We start from the raw sequence: 10,574 nt of genomic DNA on the forward strand, positions 1-10,574 counted from the left end.
GTTCATAAAATCCAATTTCACATGAGACCAGCAATCATTTGCAAACAATGCATCGCAAGTTTGGCCTCAAAGTTAGCACGGACAATTGCAAATTAAATGTGGAAAGGGGCTTTTATGCATTGGACATGACTTCTTCTTTTTTCTTTTTTCTTTTTTTAACACATAAAGTTTTGTTCCCAAAAAAAAAAATTTGAAATTCTTTAAAATATTTGCTACTGTATAAAGAAGCGTGGGCCATATTCCACCTAGCGGATGTGGATTATATGGCTCAGTTTGACTTCCGCCTAATAAATACTTGATACGAGAGTCTCAATGTACGTTTGCACGACACAGACTTATTTAGCGAGCATTAGGCATGAATTATTTTTATTAATTTATTTTACTATTTAATTTATTTTATACTATTTATAAGTCTTAATATATTTTTTTTATTATTTATAAGTTTTACTATACTATTTCATCTAACTTTTTCTATTATATTTTTAGCAAAAAAAAATTTAATTTCAACAAAATAAGCGAATCCTAAACAGACACTTAATCTGCTCCAATCCACAAATTCGAAGTATCACCATGAGGCTTACAAATTGATATTGTAATGGATGTGATCAGTAACACGAGGCTTACAAAAATGCTAGAGATATTATAAAATTTACATCATGAGAATTACAAAGGTATATCACCAATCACAAAAATTCATTCAAAAATACATTTAATAGTTTGTTGAAATCCACCTATTATATTCATTGTCACATCAAATTATAAAAGTTGTGTAGTAAAATTTATAGTATTTTTAACATTTTACTATTTGAATTACTTGTGATTAGTAATACGTCTATTTCTAAGACCTATTATTTAAATTTTTCTTATCTTTATCTCTAACTTTACTTAATTCTTTGGGCCCTCTTAATAGTAAAAAAAAATGTAAACTAATTTTTTTTAATATCTTCCAAAAATATTTTTAAAAAATAATAATAATAAATTTTGCCCCCCAAATTTGGGGCCTTTTTGTAGTAGGGAGCTTAGGCAATGGCCTAAGTGGCCTAAGCTTAGGGTCAACCCTACTTCAAAATGTTTAATTAAGTTACAATTATGGTTTTTCATATATAATTTGTATAATATAGTCTAACTTAATAAATACCTAATATGGAACTTAACCATGTTTGCACAATACTCTTGGCTATCACTACGTTGTATTGCAATACTCTTGAGACATTACTAGGTTGGCTTTGATACCATTTATCAGTTTTTTGTGTAATTCTTATGCACGTGTCACCTACTCATTGGTGGGGCCATATATGTCATGAGCCATGCCAGGTCATAGGTCACAGGTGCGAGGGTGCACGTCTGTAGGAGGGTGGTGAAGTCCCATATTGACCTGTAACAGCACTTTAAGAAGTTTAGAAATCTTTCCCAACAGGCATTCCTTTCCCAAGTCTTACAAAATTAGCCTTTTTTTTATATAGAAACGGGAGGTCTTATTTAATTAATTAAACAAAAGGTTCATACAACAACATCATTACCCGACCTTCAGGCACATAGTCTATTACTCTCGAGGCCAGCCAAATCCCTTACTAAACAGTGGTATACAAAACTTGGACAGGTAGTATAAACAAACAAAAGATGTTATTGATGGGTTCCCCGTTTCGCTAGTGCGCATCCGTTCGCATCACAGTATATATGACGCGTTTGCACCTCCCATGCTTGCTCCATGAGGCTCCTGCAATCACATATTAAAGACATCACATCAGAGGGGGGTAAGTAGAATTTATATTAGATAACCAAGATAACACTGTAACCGAATCGATCTCAAGTTGAATAAACTTGAATCCCAACTCCCATACTAAGAAGAGACCCTGTCTAACGACTGCCAATTCAACCACATTATTTGTTGCTATACCCAAATTTAGAGAGAATCTTGATATCTAGAATCCAGAACTATCATGCAGTAGCCCACCTGCACCAACCATCCCTAGGTTACCTATGGAACTACCATCCGTATTAAGCGTAATGTAGGGTTCAGTTGGCACAGCCCATTTAATAAGATGCGGGGTCCTAACTTGAATTAGTCTATCAGAGCAGGCTAAGAAAAAGTATTATATTGCCACTTGCACCATTGTGTATACTAGGCTACGCTGGGATGAGATTGGTTCTTGAAAATTCGTTCATTTCAAGCTAACCATAGATTCCAACATAGGAATGGAAAATATATTTTCCAAGGGAGATGTTGATGCAAAATTACACTCTTTGCAGTCACATTGCTCCTCAGCCAAGCTTGTAGGGGCATGTGGAAAAGGAGAGAGGCAAGACCCTTGGGGATTGGCCCCAAACCTCTTTAGCCTAGGGGCAATCACATAAGATATGAATTTTTGTTTCCAAAGAGTTGCACCTGGGGTAGAGGTTGATAATGTGTGGGCGAGAAAAGGCTAAATACTGCCTCGTGGGAAGCCGCTTACGCATAGCTTTCCAAAAGAAAAATTGGATCTTCTTGGGGCATTGTAATTTCCAGATCCAATTCCACAACTGTTTATCCAGAGATACATGTTTTTGTTGGTATAAAAATTTTGAAGCGGAACTAACCGAGCAAGTCCCATTATTATGGGGCCAAACAAAGATATTAGATAGCCTAGCAACTCGTGCCACAGGGATACCTCGAATAAGTTGCTCAAGTTGTGGTGGGAGAGGAACATGGAGAAAGTGGAAGGTCCAATTATGATTAGCTCGTAATGAGCTAACTCGGTTGTTTTTGTCATTTTGCATGAGTGGTCCTTCAATGCGACTACGGAGGGTACCTCCAGGGAGCTAGTGATCATCCTAAACCCTGATAGTCTGTCCATCCCCTACTATACATTTCTTACCATATCGTAACCATTGAATTCCGTCAAACAGGGATTTCCAAATATGTGACTCTCGAAGGGTTTTGGCACTCTCAAACAGGCTCGTACGCAAGAAATATTTGGCTTTTAAGACTTGGGGCCAGAGCGTATTGGGGTTATGATACAGGCACAAGGCTTGGTTCATAAGGATTGCCCTATTTCTGTGTCGGATTGATTGGATCCCCAACCCTTCTACGTCCTTTGGTAAGGTTATTGTATCCCAGCTAATGGTATGACAACACTGATTCTAGTTTGTATCTCCCCATAAGAACTAGCAACCTAATTTGTTTATTTGTCCACTAAATTTCTAAGGAATCAACGTCGTTTGCATAGCATAGATAGGAATGGAAGCTGTCAATGATTTAACTAGAGTGGCTCGGCCAGCCATAGTAAGATATTTGGCTTGCCATCCTTCTATTTTCTTTTGAATTTTGTCAACTAAATACTAATAGGCATTGGGTGTTCGATGGGTGGTGAAAATAAGGGTCCATAAGTAAGGGCCTGCATGTTCCATGGTTGGGATGCTAAAAATTCCTATCACCTGATCTTTTGTTCGCCGAGGGGTGTTAGGAGAAAACTATATTTGGGATTTATGAGTACTCATGATTTGGCCCGAACAATGATAGAATTGTTGTATAATTCTACTTAGGTTCTAGTAGGCCATGACCTTGGCTTTAGTGAACAGAAAGATATCATCTGCGAAAAATAAATGTGAGATTCAAACCTGTCCCCTGAACCCTATAGGGTGGATAAGTTTGTCCCAAATGGCTTCTTCTGACATAAGGGAGAGGCGCTTCAAGCACATAATAAATAGATATGGGGATAATGGATCATCCTGACACGCTGCCCTACTTGGAATCACTTCTAGAAGCGGGGCCCCATTCCATTGTATCTGATAACAGGTGGAAGATATCATGTTCATGATAAGCATGATAAGGTTTGGCGAGACTTGAAAAAATTCTAACGAATCCTTAATAAAAGGCCATTCTAAGAGATCGTAGGCTTTATCAAGGTCTAATTTTAATGCTACGTAACCTTGTCCACCTCTTTTGTGTGTTAGCGTCTTAATAATCTCCTAGACCAGGGTAATATTATCACTCGTCCGATGCCCCGGCACAAATGCTGCTTAACAGGGATTTATAACATTTGTGATGTGAGGTTTGAGACACTGCAAGATAATACGAGATACCACTTTATAAAGAGTGTTACATAAACCAATCAGTCAAAATTGAGTAATCAGGTCTGGGTGGGCTACTTTTGGGACAAGGACAAGATTGGTTATTCCTCGATTAAGAGGAATAGATGACTTTTCAAAAATCTATTGAATGACCTAAACCACACTTGGCCCAAGAATATGCCAATTCTTTTGGAAAAAGAGAGTGTGGTAACCGTCCGTCCTGGGGGCCTTCAGGGGGGTGGGGGGGGAGGACAGCCCTAGAAATCTCTGCTGATGGGGGGATACTTGATAGCGACTGATAATGATCTAAAAGGGGCTATTAGAGCTAACAAGCTATCCTAAACTAGCCTTTGTCCTCAGATGAGCCAAGGTGGCCATAAACAAGTTTTTTAATGCATCAATAATGTGAGTGGTTAAAGTTTACCCAGAGAGTATTAACCCTGTCCCATCTTTTAGAGTCACAATCTGAGAATGGCTATATTGCTATAAAGTTTTCAGATGAAAGTATTTCATATTGGCATCTCCATGATTAAGCCACATGATCCGAGATTTGAGTTGCCAATAGAGATATTCTTGGTGGAGGGTGGTGTTATACTCTTGGATGTGCTATTGCTCCAATGAGTATAGAAAAGCTAAGGGTTTTCTAGTTAACGCATTCTAGATACCTCAAAGTCTAGCTAAGAGACAAGTCATTTGGTGGAATAAATTGCCAAAATGGTGTTTATTCTAGTTAATGATTTTATTTGTTAAAAAAACTAGGCGGTGTTGGAACCTAGAGAGGGAGGATGAGAATGATGGCACATTCTTCAATGCCTTCCAACTGTCCTCCACTAATTAGTCTTTTTATTATCTTTTATTGTTTACATTACGTTACAAGTACACATGCTAATTATAACTTTTAAAAATGTTACGCATTAAATGACTTTTTATTAAATTTTCAAGAAACTTGTAACTCAACCGACACTTCCTAGTATTTTCAATGAAGATGTCTAGGATTCAAAGTTCAAAGACACTCTCTCTCTCTCCCAACTCTTGAATTACCACCAAAAAAAAAACCTTTTATTAGATTTTTCTTGAAAAATCCAACATTCAATTATATTGTCTTATTATACTTTGTTTGCAAAATATTAAGATAATCATAAATAAATAAATAAAACTATCTTATCTATAAATGTTTAAATTTTTTCAATCTTTTTTTCTTATTATTGAACCAACAATCTTGCCTCTCTCTCACCTTTCTCTTGATCGAGTGAGATTAGCAGGACCTGGGAGAATTTTGTCACTTTTCTCTACAGTACCTATTCAATCAAGCTCTCTCATATATTTCTCTAACGCAAGAGATTCAATACCCAATTCCCATATTGAAGAGCTAGAGAGCAACCCTTTTACCCTAGAGCCAAATCCCATTTGTTCTCTTTATATTTCTCCTCTCCAATTGTCAAATTCTTTGAGAGGAGACTAAAACCAATGCACACATAGTATCCTTGAGTGATCATTGTTTGTTGTTGGGTGCTGAGAACCACTGGAACAATCCAAAATATTCAAGAGGCCTTGGAGTGGCCAAGGAGTGATAGCTCAATTCGTAGAACTAGTGTCTATCAAGGAAAAAAGATGCGTGGAATTAGTTGCTAGCAAGAGCAAAGAGCTCAAATACATTGCCATTTACTAACTCGGAGGGTTTTTAAGTAAGGTGTATTGCAACCATTCTTTTTAGTGAAATTGGTCCTGATGCTATAGGCCACATAGAAGTTTTGTGCCCAGTTTTGGATTTTTTTTTTTTCATAAACAATTTGCAGTGTTTGGGTGATAGTGTTGTCGATTGGGATGTTCTATTACAATTGTCTATCCATGCATGTGTTAATTGATTAATTAGATTAACAATTCAACTTAATTTTGTAATTAGCTTAAATTGACGTAAGCTGTAAAATCGAGGTCTAAAGTGTGAACTCTCACTGTTTTTTTATTATAATTATTTGATTGTTTATTACTTATTTATTGAAAGTTTATTAAAATATAATTATACTTTTTTTTATAAAAAAATTAAGAATTTAAAATCTGTACATGATCTAATAAGTTAAAAAAGCTTAAAACATCACCTTGATGCCAAACTCACTTAGTTGTGCTCATCATGTAACCATCCAACATGACAAAAAGAAGTTGGCCAATGTATCTTTCAATCTTTCTTTCTACGCATAAAATGCCATCGTGTCTGTTAAATAGATATTTTTCCCCCTATTTTTCATCGCCAAATTCTCTTTTTACATAGTAATCATTTATGAATATGCACTCCGACACACTCAATTTGGATAAGATAAGGGAAGGATGATTAGGACTTAACATTAGAATATTGGAGTTTGTGTCATGATATCGATCTCCTGGTCCTGGAAAAATTTTCCTAAGCGTAATAATTCTTCTACTTCCCTAACTTTGATTTTTGACACCTGAGATTCATTTCCCACTTAGATTTGCAAAATGGGTTTAAGCAGTCTTCGTTTTCTACTGTTCTTGGTAAAACCATCACCCTTCTCATGGTTTTTCCAGATTTCTTGGTTATGAATTCTGCAGTCCCACAATCCCATATATTTTTAGATAAATCTCTTGAAAGTGACCATTAAAAGAATTAGAGGGGAAATTACATGAAAGGCCTAGATTTTACTTTATATTTTAGATTAAGTTTCGGGTCAATAATTTTGTCAATTAATATCTCAAACGTATGGAATCCTTCCATTTTGAAGTCTTTGTAGTTTGTCCCTATCCGCTTTCATTTCCATAATAGTAACGAATCAGAGAAAAATGAGAAACAATTAATTAAACATTAGGAAAAAAAAAAAAAAAAAAAAAAAAAAAAAAGATGTGAAACCAACAACTTTATTAAGAACTATCAAAAGAAAGTACATCATGTGAAAGAGCTTGTTCTAAGAAACAAGGACTCTCTTCCAACCAAACAGAAAAATCAACTATGCCCTTGGCATGTTTAGCTAAAAGATGAGCTAATCTATTGCCTTGACGACGAACATGAGAAAAGAAAACACTTCGGAACTCCCCACAAAACTCCAATAAACCTTGCACCACTGAAGCCACTGAAGATGGAGGAGAGGACAACCCCAGCAGTGAGCGAATAAGCACCAACGAATCACTCTCTAGAATGAACTCTTGAATCCCAACATCCCTAGCAAACTGCATCCCAGCCTCCAAAGCCTTTACTTCGGTCTCAATTTCCCCAAAAGGAGCCATGAGTTTGATGCTCAACTTTGTAACTACCTGCCCATACGCATCACGGACTATCACCCCGATCCCAGCAGCTCCAAAATTTGAAAAAGTGGCACCATCAACACTAACCTTATATGAGCTACCCAACGGAGGAGACCAAGTTTGTCCCTAGACAACTAAACTCGAGGAAGTGGAAGGGAGGTCTGAACCTGCATAAAATTCATCCAAATATTGCATGGCCCATTGCAACAGAATGGTACCAGATTTCCAAACACCACCAAGATGAACTTCATTCCTATTATGCCACAGCGCCATGCACACATCCCCACCTTAGTAGCAAGCTCAAATTTGGGCTGATCATCCATTAACAAACTCCACAAGAGCTCTTTAAATGAATTACATTGCTCAATCTCCACCGGGAAAACCCATTTAGAATTCTGCCACAAGTCACAAGCTCTTGGGCACGTCCAAAACAAATGTCCAGCCGTCTCTTCCCCTTGATTACAGCCCTCACACCAACTCTCATGCAGTATATTTCTCCTCATCAAATTCCTTTTTGTAGGCAAGATGTCACAGCGGGCCCTCCACACAATATGTCTAATCTTAGGCGGAACAAAGAGCTGCCAAATACGCTTCCAAAAAACATGATTAAGGCTGTCATCTGAGCATGTACCACCATACTTAGACTTGTATAGCTGGAGAGCACCATAATAAGCGCTGCAAACACTAAACATACCATTGGAAGTAAAAGCCCAAATCTGTCTATCAGTTGGCATCCGAGAGCTAAGAGGGATCCTACTAATTAGATCAGCTTCATGAGGCAGAAATAAAACCTTGAGCACGTCATTCTTCCATGTGGCCTCCTCCTTGTTTATTAATTCACACACCCCAAGTATCAGCACTCAAAAATAATTTCGAGGAGGACACTTTATAAGTAGTAGGGGAAGGCAACCACTTATCACCCCATACATGGACTTGCTCCCCATTCCCTATTCGCCACCGCATTCCATACCTCACCAACCTCTACGCCGCCATAATACTTCTCCAAGTGAAAGAGGGATTGTGACCAATGGTAGCATCAATAAAATCACAATTAGGAAAATACTTCACTTTGATAACTCGATACACCAAAGAGTCTTGTTTCATCTGAAGCCGCCAACCCTGTTTAGCCAAAAGGGCAAAATTAAACTCTTTTAATTGCCTAAACCCCATACCACCTTCCTCCTTAGACTTACATAATTTTTCCGAGCTCAACCAAGCCATCTTCTCTTCATCCCACTTCTATTCCCACCAGAAATTCCTAATCATTGTTGTAAGTTCATCACACAATGAGTCAGGAATTTTAAAACAGCACAAGGTATACATAGGAATAGCCTATGCCACTGCCCTGATTAAAACTTTCTTACCCGCTTTGGACTACATCTTCTCCTTCGAACCCGCCAACTTCTTACCCAATTTTTCTTTTATCTCACTAAAAGTATTACGCTTGCGCCTACCAACCAATGATGGTAAACCTAAATACTTCTCATGTTGTCTGATCACCTAAGCTCCAAACCTATTTTTTATCTCCTCCCTCATATTACCGGGGTATTACTACTAAAAAATAAGGAAGTCTTCGCCCAATTCAAATGCTATCCTGAAGCTTTCTCATAAACTTGTAAAATTCTTTGTAAAGCCAAACACTCCAGAATGGAAGCCTTGCAGAAAATCAAATTGTCATCAACAAAAAACATATGTGATAATTTAGGACCCCCTCTACACACCGCAATACCACCCAACTCACCACAAGCAACAGCGGATTTAATCAATGTGGAAAGACCTTCAGCACATAAAAGAAATAAATAGGGCGATAAAGGATCCCCTTGCCGGAGCCCTCTACTAGGTACTATGTGACCCCTAGGCTTCCCATTAATTCTGACAAAGTAAGTGACTGAAGTAACACACTTCATTACAAGCTCCCTCCATTTAACTACAAAACCCAATTTATCCATAATTTTCTCCAGACATACCCACTCCACTCTATCGTAGGCTTTGCTCATATCTAACTTCAGAGTCATTTCACCTGTTTTCCCCATTCTCTTTTGACTAATGTGGTGCATCGTTTCAAAAGCAACTAGAATATTATCAGTGATAAACCTCCCATGCACAAACACACTCTGAGTATCACTAATAATCTGCGGTAAGATCTTCTTCAACCTGTTTGCAATACTTTTGGATGCAATTTTATATACCACATTACATAAACTTATAGGCCTGTAATCAGTAATTCTCATAGGCTCTTTACATTTAGGAATAAGCACAATATGGGTATCATGAAAATTAGGAGGAGAGATTCCTACATTTAGGAAATCAATGACAGTTTTTGTCACCACATCACCTATGGTGGACCAAAAGTGCTAAAAAAATAATGGTGGCATCCCATCCGGGCCTTGCGCTTTAAGCGGGTACATCTGTTTCAAAGCCTGTCAAACTTCATTAGCCGTGAAATCTAATGTCAAAGCCGTGTTCATGTGTGAAGTTACTCTCGGGTTCACAGCCTGAAGAAGCTCATCAAAATCCGAAAGGTTACTAGAAGTGAAGAGAGCTTGAAAATAATCCACCACAATTTCTTCCACCTTGGAATCATCCTCTTGCCAAACCTCCCTAGAATCCAGCAAGCCTGAAATAAAATTTTTACTATGGCAAGCAGAGGCCTTAGCATGGAAAAACCTTGTGTTCCTATCACCTGACTGCATCCAATTTATTCTAGAGCGTTGCCTCCACATGGCATCTTCCTTCTCCAACCAAATATTCAGATCAATCCTAGTGCTTCTCAAATCCCGTATAATTGCTGGAGAAGATGGTTGAAGTTCCAACCATTCAAGACGCTTTTGCAAATCAGCAATAGTCCTCCCCACATGACTGAACTCAGCTCTATTCCACCTATCCAATCTAGTACGACAAGCTTCAAGACACTTGCCCAGCACATCCGAGGAAGCCACCCTTAAACCCTCACACCAAGCTTCTTGGACAATCTCCTCACACCTTGGCTCTTAACATTAGGAAATTGATTTAACATTGTTTATAAATTTGTAAGTTCCAATTAACTCAACTAGTAAAAATTTTTATGGTTAAATAAAATATTTGGGGTTTAATCCCCGCTTACACAAAAAACCGACTAATGTTTTGGTTTAATAATAAAGAGTTATCATCACAAGCAAACGTCATAAGTTAAAATTCTCTCTCAAAAAAGAAAAACCTTGTTTATAAATTTAATTTGGTATCCGCATTTCAATTTAACCTTGTTTATAAAATAATTTGGTAGTTAATAAGCA

The sequence above is a fragment of the Quercus suber genome, unplaced genomic scaffold (genome assembly GCF_002906115.3).
Source record: "Quercus suber isolate HL8 unplaced genomic scaffold, Cork oak 2.0 scaffold_173, whole genome shotgun sequence".
Classification (NCBI taxonomy): Eukaryota; Viridiplantae; Streptophyta; class Magnoliopsida; order Fagales; family Fagaceae; genus Quercus; species Quercus suber.